This window comes from Elephantulus edwardii, unplaced genomic scaffold (assembly GCF_000299155.1).
Source record: "Elephantulus edwardii isolate Elephantulus edwardi_28Jun2011 unplaced genomic scaffold, EleEdw1.0 scaffold00261, whole genome shotgun sequence".
Taxonomy (NCBI): domain Eukaryota; kingdom Metazoa; phylum Chordata; class Mammalia; order Macroscelidea; family Macroscelididae; genus Elephantulus; species Elephantulus edwardii.
The window spans coordinates 590,836-609,680 of NW_006400011.1; the positions used below are offsets into that span (position 1 = coordinate 590,836).

At 36.1% G+C, this 18,845-nt stretch overlaps 1 pseudogene; it reads left to right on the plus strand.

Annotated features, from left to right (window-relative positions):
• LOC102867394 overlaps positions 1-15,760 on the plus strand; it is a 25,008-nt pseudogene extending 9,248 nt beyond the window's left edge.
• The last annotated feature ends 3,085 nt before the right edge of the window (positions 15,761-18,845 follow it).

The window sequence follows — 18,845 nt, forward strand, 5'->3', positions numbered from 1 at the left end:
CTTCAATATGGATTGAAGCTCAACATCAAGAAAAAAAGATTCTCACCACTGGGCCAATTAGCAGCATCAGTCCGGATGGTGAAGAGATTGAGATACTTAACAGTTTTCGTTTACTTGGTTCCACAGTCAACACTCTTGGTAACTGCAGCCAGGAAATCAGGAGATGAATTGCTTTGGGAAAGTCAGCTTTGAGGGCTGAAGAAGGCTGGAGACTAAGGTGCGCCTGATCCAGGCTATAGTCTTTGCAATTCTGTGCTATGCATCAGAGAGTTGGACAGTGACTAGGGATGATAGAAAGAGAATTGATGCCTTTGAGCTGTGGAGCTGGAGAAGAGTTTTGAATATAATATGGACTGCTAGGAAAACAAACAGGTTTGTCCTGGAGAGGGTAAAGCTGAGTGCTCCTTGGAGTCAGGGATTCTGAAGCTTTGTCTGACATACTTTGGGCATGTTGCAAGGAGGAACTGGTCCTTGGAGAGGGACATCATGTTTGGAAGAGTGGAGGGATGGCACAGGAGAGGAAGACACTTGATGGGATGGATCAATTCTGTGAGTGGAGTAGTGGGATTGAGTGTGTTTGAGACGGCAAGGTGGGCACAGGATAGAAATGTGTTTGGGGCTCTTGTACATAGGGTAGTCATGAGCCGCAAGCAACTTGATGGCACACAACAACAACAACAATAAGAATAATTATAATTTCATGAATAATTTTTAAAAATACAGTAGATTTGGTTTGTAGGATTAGATTGAAAAAAATGTATCTTCCAAATATTTCAGTTTACTGATTGAGCAATCATAAATGCTATCATAGTTTATGTGAATGAATGTATAAATTGTTTGCCATTTTGCAGACATTAGAAACAATCATGTGTAAATTAATCTTTGTGACATAGGGAGTGAAGCATTGGATTGCCAACACAATTTAAAATAACTTGCACTTATATATTTTTTCTTTTGAAAACTATTTGAAACAAGGACATTTCCTTAAGGACCTAGGAAATATCTCTACATTTATCTTTGATAATGTGATTATCATGAGTATCTTTCCATATTTAAGTTTCTTGGGAAGAGATTTACATAATATCAGATATCCGATTATACAGAATATAAAACTAGCAGTGTTCTCTTTACTAAATTTAGAAAACATAAATATAATGAATTGAATATACTCAGATATATGCAGAGTACAATTTATTTCTGTCTTAAACTTTAGTACATTGTATATGTTACATGAACTTCAGGCTTAATGAGGTGTTTTTTATTTGTTTTTGTTTTTCATTAATAAGTGTTTTTCTTCTATTCTTGTGGAGATGTTTTCTAAACAGTATGTTTTGTGGAGTTTGTTTTATTTTAAATAAATACTGGTTTATTTACAAAATTCTAATACATTGTTTTTCACATCAGATTCTCCCAATTTCCCTCACCTCCACCCACCAAATTGTACAATCCAATGATTAATACTCCCCACCACATATCCTCATCCCTCCTAACCTCCCTCCCTTTTAAACTGTTAATCAATAATGAAGTAACTCGAACATTGTCCAGACATTTAAGGGTATACCAAGTCAGCTCAATCAAAATCGGCTAAAGACGTACATAGAATCGACTTTTCTTTTTCTCACCACAAAATACTCATGGAAAACTACTCTCTTTCCCACTTTTTTCTTCACTTTGCTTTCTAATTTCTTGGAAAAGAATTGTTAGAGGATCCTCACAGAATGATGGGCTGTTCTTAGACAGACAAGTACAAGCTATTAGACATTTTGACCTCCTACATCCAAAGAAAATGGAATGATATTTGACCTAACAGGCTCTACCATGGCCCTTTGTGGTAGCTCTGAAACAGCCTAAGTCCATGATTTTCTGCTGTCTGATTAAAGCCGTTACCAGTGCAAAAGAAATCTTAAGCACATTGGAAAACTGTTAAAATGTTCAGTCTGCTCTGAGAAGAATGAGGAAACATCTGTATTCTGTTAAGAGTTATGAATTATCTTAAAAATATTGGAGAGAAAACAGCTAATGGATTATATTAAAACATTTGTGAAGAATAAGACAAAGTTCCTGGGCCCTGGTGGTTTAGTGATAAGAAACTGTACTGCAATGCCAAAGATAAGCAGTTCAAATCCACCAGTTGCTCCAGGAGAGAAAGATTGGTAATCTCCACCTGTGCAATTTACTGCCTCTGAAAATTTGCGGAGGGTCAGCTATAATTCAGTTATTACTCGATGGTACACAACAATAACAATGACAAGATAGAGTTAAGGCACTCTTGTGGTGTAGTTCATAGTGTGTTGCACAGTTAACCAAAAGGTGGCTCATTTCTAAGGGTTGGAACTCGCCAGTCACAAAACCCTCTGATTAAAATTTACAGCATCAGAAACTTGAGGTTACGGTTGCTATGAATCAAAATCAACACAATGACAGTGAGTTGGAGTTGAAGGTAGGTTTGCAACTACTTCACAGGACCAACTGTTGTTGTTAAATGCCATCAAGTTGAGTATAAATCACAAAGACCTTATGAACAACAAACCTGAATCCTGTCCTATCATGTGCCATCAACACTATCTCTAATACAGTTTAATTCATTGCTATAGTCATCATAAATCCATATTAATTGTGAGTTTTCTTTTCTTTCATTGACTCTTCACTTCTTCAAGCATGAAGATGCTTCATCATCCGTGCCTCCAAGGAGCTCTCTTGAGGCACTTTCTCTAAGACATATCTGTTCATTTGGCTGTCCATGAAATATTTAGTACTCTTGTCCAACACCACAACTTTGTCAAAGGGATCAATTCTTCTTTTGTCATCATTACTTATTTCCTAGCTTTTGTGTGCATAGCAAGCAATTGAAAAGACCTTCATTGATTTGGGTACACTTTAGTCTTCAAATTGACATCATTGCTTTTCAGTATTTTGGAGAGGTCCCTGATAGAAGACTTGCCTAAAGTAATATATCTCTTAATGTTGTAATTGCTGGTGTTGATTGTGAATTCAAGTAAGATGAAATCCTTGACAGTTTAAATCCTTCTCCCACCTATTTTGGTGTGTCTATTACTCCAGTGGTAAGGATTTTCGTTTTCTTACTGTTGAGATGTAACCTATATTCCCATTTTTAAACCATGCAGTGTTCCCTTACTTTATTTGAACAACAGTTTCTTTGTGTAGGTATAAATTTAGTATAAGCACAATTCAATGTTCTGATATTCCCATTCTTTTCAATATCATAGTTAGTTATGATACACACGATCAAATACCTTTGCATAGTCAGTAAAACAGAGATATATGTCCTTCTTGTACTATTTGCTTTCAGCCAGCGTCCATCTGACTTCAGCAATGATATCCCTGGTGCCACGGTCTCTTCTAAATTCAGCTTCAATTTCTGACAGTTTTCTGTCAATGTACTACTCTAGTTTGTTCTAGATTATCTTCAATATTTGGCTTACTGGTGATATTAATGGGATTGTTTGATGTTTTTCACATTCTGTTAAATCACCTTTCTTTGGAATGGGAACAAATATGGATTTCTTCCAATCAGTCACCTAGGTTTTTCCAAATTTCATGGCATCACGGTGAGCAATGACCAGGGCTGATCTGTTCATTGAAACATGTTAATTGTTATCCTAAAGATTCCTGGAGTCTTCTTTTTTGCCAATGTCGTCAACACAGCTTGATCTTATTCCTTTATTACTAGCGACTCTTGTTCATACGGTATTTATTGAAATTTTTCACTGTCAACCAGTTATTTTTTGTAGAGTGACCTTTATGTATTCCTTCCATCTTTTTTTTTATGATTCCTGATCCATTCAAGATTATTCCCATGGCATGTCTCAGTATTGCAATTCAGAGCTTGAATTTGCTTTTCCGTTCATTTAGCTTGAGAAATGCTGAGCTAGTGCTTCTCTTTTTATTCTCTAACTCCTTGCACATTACAGGATAATACTTGGTTTTGGTTTTTTGCTGTCATTTTTGGTACTTTCGTTTGTTTATTTGTTTGTTTTAGGTGCCCTGGGAAATCTGTAGAGCTCAACTTTGGTATCTCTTCCCCTTATTTTGTCTTCTTGATTCTGCCATGAAATTTTCATAGCTTCTTCTGACATCTTTGTAAGATGTTTCTTTCTCCTCTATCTTTGCAGTGACATTTTGCTCTCTTCATGAATGATCTCCTTGATTTCATTCCACATCTCCTCTGTTCTTTGATCACCCGATAATACCTGATAACTATTCTCAAGATTTTTTTTTTAAATTCAGGTGGGATAGACTCAAAGTTGTATTTTGGTTTTTGTAGACTTATTTTCATTTTCTTGAGTTTCAATTTTCATTTTGCACATGAACAATTAATGTTCTATTCTAAAAGTAGCACCCAAACAGGTTTTGACTGTTGGTATTGAGCTTCTCTAGTGTTTTGTTCAATAGATGTAGTCAAATCTGTCCAGTCTGTCAGGTGAGGTCCTCATGGACACCCACCAAGAGTGCTGTGCTACAGTGTGGTGCCAGTGAGGATACTTGCAGTTCCTGACAAAAGAAGGGATGAATTAACAGGATGAGAATTTTGCTGAAAATAATCAAAATGTAAGAAGTTATATAAGGGGTTTTTTTAGCAGAAATATTTTTCTGTTCATAAAAGAATATAAGAAATTACATCTCAAATCCCACTGCAGGCCACTTACAAGGAGATTTTAAGAAGATAAGTAGGAAATAGGTAAAATATTACCTACTGGCTAATCTTAATGTCTAGGTGTTAAGATAAGGGAGCTGTGAGAGTGTCGCCCTTAAGGAGTTTATTGGTTTGAATAGACCACTGGTTCCATGGGAGAATAATGGGCAGTCTCCTCCCCTGTGATCTACAGTCTCAGAAACTCTATGCTAGATCAGCTATGAGTTGGTTCAAACTTGTTAGCTATGATTTTAGTTTCATGCTTTGCTTGCTTGTCTACTTTGTTATGTGCTGTACTGCTAAGCGAAAGGCCAACTGCTGAAATATGCCAACTACTCTTCAGGAGAAAGATGGGTAGTCTCTACCCTTAAAGACTGAAACATAGGAAATTCAAAGGAATATCTGAGCTGAAACTGTTTTGATGGCTGTTGATGTAATTGGTATGCTAAATGACAGCATGAATTAAAGCTAATTTGGTGGGACTCTGGGTTTGTTTTGTTTTGCTTGCCCCTGCACCCCTCCCCAATGAATTTTGGTTGTTTCTGCCAAATCTGGAAATTATATTGCCTCTGGTCTCCCTGATTTTTAAAAATTCTACAAAACTAGTCACTTTTATTCCAAAAACATGTGAATAATGCATACTTAAATTGATAGTTAAAATACACTCGAATAAAAGAATGTATGGGGGTGGCAATGAGGCAGACATGCTTGTATAGACTTGGAAATAACTTAGTCTTAGAGGTACTAAACATTTCTTGTCTAATTGCTGCTTCTGTTTTTTGTCTAATATCTACTTCATGTGACTGAAACATTAGAACCATAATTCCTATTGCTCGGTTATAGCATGTCGTGATAATCATTGTCAGTAGTTCTCTAAAAGTCATTCAGTTTGCTTTCATTGAAATCACATTGGTGACAATTTCACACAGGCTTTTGTAACACTTAAAATGCTTGTAGTTCATGTTTTTTTTGTAAGAGAGTCTTTGAAAAAAAAAATTACCATGAGGAGAACATCAGAAAAATAATTGTCTTTCTTTGCCTCAGGCATGCTCTCACCAATCCAATTTTAAAGTAGAAACAAAACACAGAGCAGAAGGGTAATAACAGCCGTGCTTTAGAAGATGGACCAGAAATTTTAGATGATTTGAGGAAAGTCTATAGATTGAATTTTTTTCCCCAGCTGTCCCCAAGGGAGAAAAAACATAAAGACAAAAAACAATATTAATATGAGCTGGTATCATCTAAATAGTCCGAATCCCAGCACAAAAATAAAATGTGTGACAATGAAATGAAAAGATAAGTAAAATGAAAAGATATCTGCCTAGATTGAAAACCTAAAAGACTTATCACTATACTCATTGCATTGCACTGTACTCACACTGGTTTCATATTGTGCAAAGAATGCTTTTCTCCGATTGGATTCTTAGGATACTGAAATGTAAGAAGTATTAGCTTGCAGAACAAGCCTTTCCTTTTACATACAGGAGGCTGAATGGATACTTTAGTGCCCTGTATATGCACTATTAAAAGCAAAGAAACAAAGTTTACCTTACGATATAAATGAGTCATGATAACATGAAAGTCAGAACAGAACTGGGTCTTCAATGATTTTTCCAAAGTAACTCTCCAAGCTTTTTTTTCTGAAATGCCTCTGGGTGAACTCTCCCATCAACCTTTTGATGATTAGCTGATTTTATTACACATTATTTACTTCTCAGGAATATTTAGCAGTGTGCAGTGGACAAGAACCAAGGACTCTATAACCAATGTACATGGAAAACATTAATTTTAGCATACTGAACTATATAACTTACCTTTTGTAATGAATAAATGTGATAATGCCTAAGACACACTTTCCACCGTAAAATAGTGACAGAAGAGGCAGTGGTGGTGGTGGAATTTGTAAACAGTGTTAATAGGAGAAATGTGCCTGTTAGTTGATAATAATTACAGTGCTCATAATAGAGTAGAATCAATATGGATAGAAGAGTGAAATACAGAGACGTGAGGTGAGGAATTGTACCCTTAAAATAAATGTCATTTGTCAAAAATTAGGGAAGTATTAACAATTAACACCCTTGGTGCCATCAGGAAACAAGGAGATACACTGCATTGGGAAAATCTGCACTTAGGAATCTCTCCAAATTATTGAGGAGTAATGATGTCAGTTTAAAGACTAAGGTGCATCTGATTGAGGCTATGGTCTTTCTGATCACTTGCTATGCAACTAAGAGGTGCACAATGCATAGGGATGGTAGAATAAGAATTGATGCCTTTGAATTGTTGAGCTGGAGAAGAACACAGAAGATCCTAAAAGAACAAATAAATATGTCTTGGAGAGGGTGCAATCAGAGTGCGCTTTGGAGGCAAGGATGATGAGACTTTGCCTAATAACAACACCTAATAACAACAACAAAAATCGATTTGTAGTGGACCTGACAAAACTACTGAGAGAGGGAAGTTTAATGCACCGAAGAAGAGCTGGTTGGGTAGTCTGCACTGAATTGAAATGAACTGCAATATGAATACAAAGAAAGGTCTTTCAACTCTAACAGTGTGAATCCACCAGTGTGATAGAAACTTGAATGAGGCAAAACTGACCACTGCAGTGAGAGTGACTACTGTTGCTGTTGTTAGGTGCCATCAAGCTGAGCACAATTCATAGTGACCTTACGAACAAAATATCTAAAACCTGTTCTGTCTTGCACCATCCTCACACTTCCTGTCACACAAGAGTCCATTGAAGCAGTCACCTATTTGTGTCAATCCACCTATTTGAGGATCTTCTTCTCCCTTGCCGACCCTCCACCTTTTTCAGCGACATGATGCTGGGAAGGATGGAGAATGACTAAAAGTAAAAAAATATTCTTAGAAACTGTGTTGTAATTTAGAATAGGTACTGAATAAATGTCATTATAAACTTACTCATTTTTTGTAATGTAAACTTCTTTTATACTGAATTACATTATATTGTTGTTTCTATCGTGTACTCTAAAGTCAGAAATTACCCGTAGCTGACCCTCCTGAGGGTTTTCTGAGGCAGTCAACTGGAGGGAAGGAGACTGCCCAATCCTTCTGTCACAGAGCAGCTGGTTGCCTCGAACCACTTGCAGCTCAACTTCTTGCACCAGCCCATCAGAACTCCCTTAAACTGTATTATGTTGCTTGTTATTTATTTATGTCATAAAACATTATATAAGCATCATAAGTTGAATGAAGGACAGTATTTAAAAAAGTATAATGCCATACCTTTTAATAAGATACCTTTTATGAAAAGTCAAGATTGTGATTTTTTTTAAGATTGTGACTTTTATATATTAAAAGTCAAGATTTCTTTTCAGATACCTATTATTAAAGAATTCACATTACAATAAAGCAATACTTGCTGAAAATTTTATTAATTGGTTAAAGTGCTTAGATATTTTGAAAGTCATATTACAGTACAAAACAAATTTGATTGATTTTTTGTTTTTTAATTGGATGGTGTGAAATTATCTTGTTAGGTAACCAAGTAGTTTTTCGGGGATTCTATGGCAAATTCTAATGTAAATTCTAGGGAGCCACATAATATGAATATATAATTTTAAAATGCATATTAATATTAAACACCATATGATACAGTTTCTTTGTGAAATGTTTTTAACCAATTTATTTGTCAGCAAATCAATCGATGCTGTCTTCACAATAAGCTTTATCTATATATTACTTGAGGAATTCTATTTAAAGACACTTAAGATAAGGCAGGCATTATTAAGTATTATTAATTTAATTCTCCCTTTAAGGTATCTATCTAATATAATAACTGAGGGTGTTTAGTGGGATTGCTGTTAGTTATGTGATAGCTGTTTAACTCTCTGAAGCAGCAAGCTAATAAATAGTAAAAAAGTCAACAAAAAAATTGGAAAAAAAATTGAAAAACCCTAAATGCTTCTAGACATAGGACCTAATACTAAATTCATTTCTATTCAAAATTAGTATGAAAGGTCCTATTTCTTTCTACGTAAAATCAGCAAAACCATTTGTTTCTATTCAATCCCATCTATTTCTGTGTTAGACCCTTCCTTTCTTTCTACATTCATTCTCACCAGCTGCTTCTAAAATAAGGTGGGCAATCTCCACCCATGCTATTTACTTTTTCCGAAAATCTGCTGGAGGGTTGCCTGTGGGTTGATTCTGACTGAACAACAAATAATAAACAACCGAGGGTATACATTATTACTACCAAACACTGTTTAAAAATAAAAGTATTGCTTTCCCTCTCCTCCCTTACCTCTCCAACACAACCTGGTAAAGCCTCTGAGCCTGCAGGTCTTCTGCAAGCAAGAGACTCCAGTCTGTTCCATAAAAGAGGGTTTGTTAAAGTTGTCGAGGATAAGGCCGATCTTAGGGCATAACACAGTAGCCTCTTGAATATTAAAATACTTACTAAATCCCATATTACTCCTTTCCTTGTTTCTGACTTAGTATGATGGCAAGAAAATGTCAATGACTGTATATATATATATATATATATATACACACACACACACACACATATATATCTATCTCACTATTCTGTATTTTGAGTCTAACACTTAAAAAGGCAAGAAAAATAAGCTGGAACTATATATGTATAGGTGTGTGTGTGTATATATATATATATATATATAGTTAGTTAGAAAATTGTCAATCCATTTAACAATGTCTTAAAAATTAATTTTTAAAAGCTTTCTTTCTGGGAGTTGTAATGTGTGTGTCTGCTGTTGTCCTGTGGGGAATGAGTAACCCACATTCCTGAACTATAGCTGTTTCAATGTCAGAAACTATCCCAACACAATCAGTTGATCCTAGTAAAGTCTTCAGGACTGAAAAGAAAAAAACAAAGCAAAACACAAGGCCTACTTCAAGAGATACCAATTGAAACTTAGAAGATGACACAAGAATAAAACTGATTAGTAGGCTCGGAAATGCTTGGTAATCTAGAAGAAAAAAATAAGTACAGCAGACTCAAATATGGGATGATAGTCCACGCAATAAACAGAGATATAATTTGCCAGGTTGTTTATGCCCATGTAGAAGGGGATATGATAGTCTGCACAGTGTGTGGTCCTGAACTACCAAAGTATGGTATGAGTTGGCCTGAAAAAATATGCTTCAATCTATTATGCTGGCCTATTGCTGGTCTATGGGCTTCTCAATAGGTTTGTCATTGATAAGATCTATGAAGGCCCAGAGGAGGTAACAGAAAATTAATACAGCGTGGAAAGCAAAGGTCAACCAGGTGCCTTCACTTGCTATTTGGATGGAGGCAGTGCCAGGTCTACCACAGGAAATAAAATGTTTGGGGCTTTGAAGAGATCTGTGGATGGAGGCTTGTCTATTCCTCACAGTACCTAACAATTCCTTGGGTATGATTTAGAAAACAAGAAATTCAGTGAAGAAGTACATAGTAAACATATCTTAGTATGTACCATAATTTCTCAATCCATTCATTTGTGGTTGGACATCTGGACTGTTTCCATGTTCTTGCAATGGTGAATAATGCTGCTATGAACATTGGTGTACAAATCTTAGTTTGTGCCTCAGTTCTCATATTCTCATGGTATATTCCAAGTAGTGGAATAGCTAGGTCATATGGAATTTCTATGTTCTGCTCTTTGAGGAAGCACCAAATTGCCTTCCTGAATGATTCTACCATTTTACAATCTCACCAACTATATATATGTATAAAAGTTCCTTTCTCTCCACATCCTCTCCAACATTTACTACTTACTTCCCTGTTAAACTTTGCCACTGTTACTGGATTTTGAAGGTACTTAATTGGGCTTTTGATTTGCATCTCTCTTATTGCTAGTGATTTGGAACATTTCTTCAAGTGTCTGTTTGCCATTCTTTTGTCTTCCTCTTTGAAAATTCTTTCCGTGTCTTTTGCCCATTTTGTAATTGGGTTATCAGTCTTTTTCTTCTGGAGGCCCAGGAGTATTCTGTAAACTTTTGTTATAAGACTCTTGTCTGAGATGGCATTACCAAATATTTGTTCCCAGTCTGTAGGTTTTCTTTTCATCCTGTTGGGAAAAGTTTTTGATACATACGTGGCTGTAATCTTTAGAAGGTCCCAAGCATCGCTTTTATCCTCTTCAGATTGTGCATTTCTGGTTGTATTTGGCAATCTCTTTATACCTGGACTGGTGTGTCTAAGCTTGATCCCAGTTTGTCTCTTAAGAATGTTATGGTTTTGGGTTTACTCTCATGTCTCTGATCTACTTTGAGTTGATTTTTGTGTATGGTGTGAGATGTGGATTCTGTTTCAGCTTCTGCAGGTGGAAGTTCAGTTTTTCTAGCACCATTTATTGAAGAGGTTATCATTTCCCCATTTGATAGCTTTGATTTTTTTTGTCAAATATCAGTTGACCATAGAAAGCTGAGTCTATTTCTAGGTTCTCAATTCTGTTCCATTGGTCTATGTGCCTGTTATTGTACCAATACCATGCTGGTTTTGTTACCAATACTGTATAGTAGGTTTTGAGGTCAGAGAGTGCTATGCCTCCAACCTCAGTTTTTTTTTCTCAAAAGTGTTTTGCCTATTTGGTGTCTCTTGCCTCTCCAAATAAATTTCATAATTTCTTTTTCAATCTCCTTAAAATGAATTTGATATCTAGATTGGGATTGCATTGAACATTAGATCGCTTTTGGGAGGATTGTAATTTTCACAATATTGAGTTTTCCTATGATGAATAGGGCACATTTATTCATTTCTTTAGGTCTTTTATTGTGTCTTGAAGAAATGTTCTGTATATTTCTTTATACATGTCTTTTGTGTCTCTAGTTAGGGTCACTCACAAGTATCTCAGTTTGTGGTTGGCTCTTGTAAATGGTATTGCTTTCTTTATTTCCTTCTCTGAGTTGTTTTTGCTACTGTAGAGGAATCCTATTGATTTTTGGATATTGATATTTTATCCTGCCACTCTACTAAATTTTCCTATTAATTCTAACACATTTTTATTGTTGTTGAGTCTTTGGGGTTTTCCATGTACACTATCGTATCATCTGCATATAGCAATATTTTAACCATCTCTTTTGCAGATCTGGATGCCTTTTATTTCCTTCTCTTGTCATATTACTCAGGCAAGCACTTTCAATACAATTTTGAAAAGAAGTAGTAATAGTGGGCATCCTTGTCCGGTCCCTATTTGCAAGGAAAATGTTTTCAGTCTTTCTCCTTTGTGAATAATGCTGGCTTTTGGTTTTGCATTCCTCAACACATGCTAGCTCCAGACATGACAGAAAAGGTGTATAAGAAAATACACATTGCCATTCAAGAGAATCCAGTTTATGAAAAGAAGCCTAAGGGCTATCAGCCTAAGGCTGATATCAGGCTGCTGATAGCTAAACCAATTTTCTGTTTAGATTTTTCAGAAAAAAACAATAAACTTGTTGATCTACCAGTCTCCCTCCCCCAAAAATAAAAGTATTACAGATTAAACACATACAATTTTATTTTCTTGGCGTGGCCAGGATTTAGGTGTGTTTAGAGTTAATGACACTTCCAATACCAACATTACTGATACACATGGAATTCGTTTAGCAAATTTTGTTTTATTTTGGGAGAGAAGAACAGAAAGAAACTGATGGAATGACTGGTCCGGACACAGAAAGTATAAATTTTAAAGCATTGTTTGTTGCTGTATTGTATCATCAAATCAGAACCACCTTATAGCACACTGTCCAGTAGATATTTTTTGTGGTTATTACTTTTTTTATTAATTTTAATGAAAATTTACAGGCTTAGGGATTCCAGTCATTTATTGCGCACTTTTCTGCCCAGTAGATTTTTAGGAAGTGAATCACATGGGAGGAAATGGAATGTCTTTCTCCCACAAAGCAGCTGATGGATTCAAACTGAGTGCCTTTGGGTTGGCAGTGTAATTCTTTACCGCACCCACCAGATTTCTCATTACATCCTGCTCAACAAGTTTCATTTCAATTTTTCCATTTAGGAACATAACGTGACAATCATTTTACTGTTGTAAGGAAATATTGATGTGTCTGGGAACAGTTCATAAGAGGATACAAAGGACAAAAGAGATCTCCGGAGGCTAAAAGTTTAAGGAGACAAGGTTTAGCACCAGATGGAAAAAGGTATTGTAAAATAAGTGAGGCACAAAAATGATCTATAATTTCCACTTGAAGCACAGAATGCTTTTGTATTGAATTCTAGAAACTTCAGGGTGCTCAATATTTTTAGCTAGCAAAAGTGAATAATAATCATAATGACAGCATCTTATGATGTTGCTATATGTGCTAAAATGTGACATTTCAGATAAAATGCTTAGATAAATACCTGGCACAGTGTAATTCAGTAAGTGTTAGGTATAATAATAATCATTGTTATTCGTTTTGATGTCTGGCAATGCTAATATTTCTCTAAAAGATTTTGTTAGACACTTTTTCTATATAAAGGGGGGGAATCTATATTACAAAATTCACAGAGCTGCATGAGATGTAGTGATTTATTGATTTAAAATAATGGATAGAGAGGAAGTAGTTACACTTATTTTTTATTATCTAATCATTGCATGTTAATAAGTTTTATAGTGTCCAGGAAATAGCTCTTCCTGTTCTTAATTTTCAAATATGCTGCTCATGGCTAATTATTTCTGTCTCTGTAAAAAGTAATAATGTATTATTAGAAAACCATAGGTCTTGGGAATCTGTTTATTGGAACAATATAGACATTCTTTTCTCCACAGTTCCCTAACAGCATTCATTTGATTCCAATTAAATTCTTTTTTCATATACTGCACCACCAAATACACCACTGATGGATGCTTGCTTGCAAATGCCATCAAATAGCGTTACTTTACTGCTTTAAATATAAAGGAGAGAATCCAAAACGGCATTTCTTTGTCTAGTCCTGTGGCACGATTTTATTTAGGGTCCTTACTAGATATCAGCTTTTCTTCTAGCTTCTATACTTTGTCACTATTGAGCTTTCTAAAGAAACAAAGTGATTACTTTTCCCTTTCCTTCTTATAAATCCCAATAACATTCTTGTAAAACATTGTAAGCATTTTCTGCAGACTACTTTGTATATAAGAAGTCCTGGGGATATAGTGTATTAAGAGTTAAGCTACTAACCAACTAGTATTTTAACTATTTATTTGAATCCACCACAAACTTTCAGACTCCATCACTACTCTGTGGGAGAAAGATAGGTAATCTACTAAAGTTCTCAAGCCTCAGAAAGGTGATGGAGAATTGGCCAATCAAAGTAAGAATCCATTCAACAGTCCTGGATTTGAATTTACATTGGATTTAATTATTAATTTATGGAGTTTACTTTAACAAAATAGTCTGCATCCTTAAGAATTTATCTTTAAATGTATAAACTATTGTTGCTATTGTTAAGTTCCGTTTTGTCGCCTGTGACTCATAGTGACCCTTTGTACAACATCTCTGAAGCCTGCCCTATCCTAGACCCATTTCACTGACTCCAACACACCTAATTCCATTGTCCCAGTTATCTAGTTAATCTCATTCTTCTGTGCTGTCCCTCCACTCTTCCAGGCATGAGGTCCTTTCAAGGATTGGTCCCTCTTGGCCACATGCCTGAAGTATCTGAGATGGAGCTTCAAAATGCTTGACTTCAAGGAGAAACTTGGTTTCACCCTCTACAAGACAGACCTATTTGCTCTCTTGGCAGTCCACTGTATGTTCAAGACTCTTCTCCAGCACCGTAACTCAAAGGCATAACTTCGTCTTCTGTAATTTTAAGTCTTTACCAACTCTTAATCATGTCGTGGATCAGGCATACTTTGGTCTCTACATCGACATCATTGTTCCTCAGCCCTCTGAAGAGTTCCCTCACAGGGGAATTCTCCAATGCAATTCATCTTTTTATTTTCTTACTGCTGGTGCAAAGAGTGTTGATTGTGGGGCTAAAGTCATTAGCAACCTCAATTTCTTCTCTATCCATCAGGGTGCTACCAATTGGCCCACTAGAGAATTTTTGTCTTCTTGACGTTAATCCATATTGAAGACTATAGTCCTTGACCTTCTGCACCAAATGCTTCAGGATCTCTGTAGTTTCTTCAAGCAAGATTGTATCTTCTGCATAATGCAAGCAGTTGACGAGTCTTCCTCCAATTCTGATGCCACACTTCTCCTCATGAAGTGCAGCCTTCTTATGGTAATGTGGCTTTGAGTCAGAAGCAACTCATAGTTGAGCTGCAGTAGGGTTTTGAAGGATTCAGATTGCATGGGGAAAATTTGCCCATCTTTGTCCCACAGAACAGATAGTGGATTTGGCAGTCCAACTCCTTACCACCAAGCCGCAAGAATTCCCAGTATAAACTCTATCCTATACACTTAAAAACAAGACAACCAACCAGCCAATAACCTCAAGACTTGCATGATTCCAAATCATAGCTTTAAGATGAAATAGAACTATCTACATGGTTTCTTTATGAAAAGTTGTTGTTTTTAGGGCTGTTGAGTATGACTCATAGTGACAGTCTGGACAACATATCTGAGCCCTGTCTTTTCCTGTGTCACCCTCATTGTCTGTGACACACTTGAACCATCAATGTAGTTACTGTCACAACTCATCTCAGGGCTTTCTTCATGACTTTTGATAATTCTCCATCTTTCCAAGTATGATATCCTTTCCTAAGGATTATCTTTTTCTAGCAACATGTCTATAGTATAAGAGAGGAAGCTTGACCATCTTTGCCTTCAAGGAGAACTCTGGTGTACTTTTTTTGCAAATACATTTGTTGTTTTGTGTTGTTTTGTTTTCGTTTTTCCTTCTGGCAGATAAACTCATTGACAGCTTCTATATTTTCCCCACCTATCATTATATTGTCTGTGAGCCGCGTGGTGAGGTCCATTGTTTTCTTGATTTGGAGATGTAATTCATACAAAACACTGTAGTTCTTGATCTTCTGTGGCAAATATTTCAAGTCGCCCTCACTTTCAGCGAGCAAAATAGTGGCATTCTTCATTAGACTTCAAGGGTACCTGGCTGGCCGGAGGCTATTCCTACAAGAGTTAGGGTCACCGATGTTGATCCCTGAATGTTACAGAACGTTTGACAATTACAAGATCGTGTTCTGGTTTGAGGTCTAATAAAGCTGTCCTCCTTTGTGTAATGCCTCCTCAATCCTCAACTTATTACTCCATTTGAATCGGTAGATTTATAATGGTCAAAATGCAGATGACGTTTTGATCACAGAGTACATTGTTGATTACCATTTCTGACCTTAAACCATTCTGTGTTCCCATGCTCCTTACAGACAGCAGCTTCTTGGTCTTTTTATAGAATTCACATGAACACAGTTCTGAGAATCCCATTCTTCTCAATGTTAGCCATCATTTGTTATGACTCACACAGTCAAATATCTTTGCATAGTCAACAAAACACAAATAAATATTCTTCTGATATTCTCTGCTTCCAGTCAGGGTCCAACCAACATCTGCGGTGATATTCCTGGTGAAATGTCTATTCTAAATTCCACTTGAATTTATTACCACTCCCTGTCAATGTACTATACCTTCAGCAATATATTGCTTGCATGTACTATTAATGATTCTATTCTATAATTTTCACATTCTGTTAAGCCACCTTTCTTGGAGATGGGAACAAATATGGATCTCTTTCAGTCAGTCCACCAAACAGCTGTCCTTGAAAAAGACTTCCTCATATTTTTTCTGTGGAATAGTATATCGGAACTTTTTTTTTTAACTTTTAATTAACAATCACACTTCTTAACCTCTCTTCCATCAAGAAGCAAGAGGTAATTTAGCTCATGCTGGATGAATTTTGATTGGAAGCAAAAATGGGAGGAAGGTGTTTACCTGTACATTATTAACAATGCAGAGACATATGTGTTAATTCTCAACAAAAATAAAAATTAATAGATTAAGAAGAAAAAGAAACCCAGAACACTTAATAGCCCTCATGAGTTAACTTGGACACAGACTAAGAGGAGTTATGGGAATATAACAAGGAGACTTTGTTTATTCAATCTGCATGCTAAGCAAATAATTCAAGAACCTAGATCATATGAAAAAGAATGTGGGATCATGATTGGTGGGAGATCTCTTAACACCTGAGATATAGAAATAAAATAGCTTTTTTTAATTGAAGAAGGAAAAAAGAAGTACTTAGTAATGAAGAAGACAAAAGACTGTAAAATTAAATATTGATTAACATTAACATAAAGATAATAGAATTCCTCAAACTGGACAGAAAACACTATCATGATGAATAAAGAAAATGTTCAAGCTAAGAAGGATTTTGTTTTGCTTAGATTAACAATCAATACCCTTGTGTTCATCAGTTAAAAATCAAATTATGTATATACTGGGCAAATCTTCTGTACCTGAGGTCTTTAAAGTGCTAAAAGGAAAGGGTATAACTTTGAGGCTTAAGTATGCAAGATCATTTCAACCTTGTCATAATACATGTGAGCATGGCAGAGACCATGAGAGTGGCACAAGGTAGAATAAGATTTTCGTCTGTTGTTCATAGGGTCACTATGAGTGAGGACACCTAACAACATAAACAAATGAAAATCTGACAATGAATGACGGAGACTGAAGAATTGATCCCCTTGAACTATAGTATTGACAAAGAATGTTGAATAAATCATGAACTGTCAAAATAACAAGCAAAACTATTTTTGAAGAAGTATTGCCAGAATACTGTCTGGAGGACAGGATGTTATGATTTCATTTCACGCCCTTTGAACACATTATTTAAAAAGGTCAATTCCTTTGGAGGTAAAAGGACATCATGTTTGTCAAGTAGAAGATTAGCAAAAAGGAGGAAGACCCTTAATACGATGAAATAATGATCTCAAGCACATCAGATACTGTGAGAACGGTGGAGGAAAGACAATGTTTAGTTCTGCTTTATGTAGATTTTCTATATAGTGACACTGACTAGATGTCAACTAAGAATATCAAGAAATATTTTCCCTCAAACTTTTCGTTGAATGTGTTAGTTACTGTTCAATAAATAGACATAAATCATTATTCATTTTCTCTGCTATTAAATAATTACCTGAGTTAGTCTACTCTGAGAAGAGAATCTAAGGAGAACAGTTCATGTACAGGACTAATTTCACTCTGGACAATATCTCCGGATAGATTCACCAAACCACTGTCAGCTTCAATAATTCTGGAAGGACTAAAAATCTTACTGAAAACTGTGTACTCAGACTTATGGCCATGATAAAGTCAAATCACAGCTGAATCTAAGTAGTAGGAGGTAATTCACAGTGCTGACGTACCAAATATGAAGTTTCCCATTTTACTCTTCCATGAATTCAAAACTCTGCTTTTCTAGAGTCAAATGTGTAACAGTACACGTGGCATCTGGACAACTGGTGAATATTACTTGAGCCTTGATATCTACATTGACGCAACTGATTTCTCACATAACTAACTACCATCCTTTGACACTTAGGTTGACCTGGTATCGGATGGCCTAAAGACCCTGTGTCAGTTTCACAGAGATGCCCAAAGAAATTGCCACGTACTGGTATCTGGATTATGCACCCATTTATTCTCTCAGAGTTCTGGGAACTAGACACCAAACAAAACCCAAGGTGTTGACAAAAATCAGACTCTCTTCAGTCTCTAGAGGAAGTCTCTTCATTGACTTTCCCAACTCAGGAGTTCCGTGGCCTGTGCCCACTTTGCTCTGCTCTCTCTCTCTCCACATGACTGCTTCAACTCTGTTTTTTCTCCCTTCTTATAAGAACATACTCATCAGATTAGATCAAACTCAATCTGCACTTAACCAGCTATCTTAGTTAATATTGTATTTCAAAGACCATGTAGGCCCATATTCATAGATACTGTGATTATGATCTGAAGATATAAATAAGTGTTCTCTTTTGAAAGAGAGGCATGGATAACACTGCCCTGAATCACATGGCTACCACCAAGTTTTCCCAATACTCCCAAGATAACATAAGCAATGTGTTTCAGCCTTTAAAGTCTTATAGAAGTATTTGAAAATTTAGAGATTTGTGGGCCTAACTGTATGTCTTTCATTGCCTTCGAGTCAGAACCATCATGTACCTGACCCTCCAGCACATTTTCAAGAGACAGTGCATTGCCTGAGAGGAAATTGCCCATCTTTCTTCTGCAGGGTACTGATGGGTTCCAGCCTTTAGAGAGTCGCTGCCTTTGGGTCAGCAGT